The following is a 1,025-nucleotide window of genomic DNA, read 5'->3' as shown; positions in this document are numbered from 1 at the left end:
AATCCTTACACCTGCTCATCTCTTCACCTGGAATATTCTTTACCTACCTTTGAGTTCCTCCTCCTTCACCATTCAATTATCTGCTCAAAAAGGCCTTCCCTGCTGGGCGCAGTGGCTCACGCCTGTAATCCCAGCACTTTGGGAGGCTGAGGTTGGCGGATTGCCTGAGCACAGGAGTTTGAGACCAGGGTGGGCAGCATGGTGAAACCCCGTCTCTACTAAAAATACAAAAAAATTAGCCAGGCGTGGTGGCACCCGCTTGTAATCCCAGCTACTTGGGAGGCTGAGGCAGGAGAATTGCTTGAACCCAGAAGGTAGAGGTTGCAGTGAGCCGAGATCGTGCCACTGCAACTCCAGTCTGGGTGACAAAGCAAGACTCTGTCTCCAAAAAAAAAAAAGCCTTCCCTGACTATCACCCTATATACAATAACCACCTCCTTCTACTCCCATCCTCTCACCCCGTTTTATTTTCTCCAGAGCATGATTTGAAATTGTCACTTGCTTATCTGTTTAATCTGTTCCCTGCTTTGGCTAATATGTCCCCAGCAGCTCAAACAGTGTGGTAGGCACTCAATGTTACTGGCTTCTCAATGTACATTTGTTGACTAAATGAAGTGCAATGAGGAGAAGGATGAAGGCAAAAATATATACTTAACCTAGCACTTAACAGGAGCAGGGGCCCTCACCGCTTCAACAAAAATCCAAATTAGCCATGTAAGACTTTAAGTTTGCAAGTATTTACTCATTTAGTCAGCAAATACTGACTGAACACCTACAATGTTTAATACACATCTGGGTGGCTGGGCATGGTGGCTCACACCTATAATCCTGGCACTTCAGGAGGCCAAGGCAGGCGGATTGCCTGAGGTCAGGAGTTCGAGACCAGCCTGGGCAGCATGAAACCTGGTCTCTACTAAAAATACAAAAAAATTACTTGGGCATGGTGGCGTGGGCCTGTAGTCTCAGCTACTTGGGAGGCTGAGGCACGAGAATCGCTTGAATCCGGGAGGTGGAAGTTGCAGTGA

This window comes from Mandrillus leucophaeus, unplaced genomic scaffold (assembly GCF_000951045.1).
Source record: "Mandrillus leucophaeus isolate KB7577 unplaced genomic scaffold, Mleu.le_1.0 Scaffold297, whole genome shotgun sequence".
NCBI lineage: Eukaryota > Metazoa > Chordata > Mammalia > Primates > Cercopithecidae > Mandrillus > Mandrillus leucophaeus.
The sequence above is the reverse complement of the archived record's forward strand: the minus strand, read 5'-3'. Positions refer to the sequence as shown.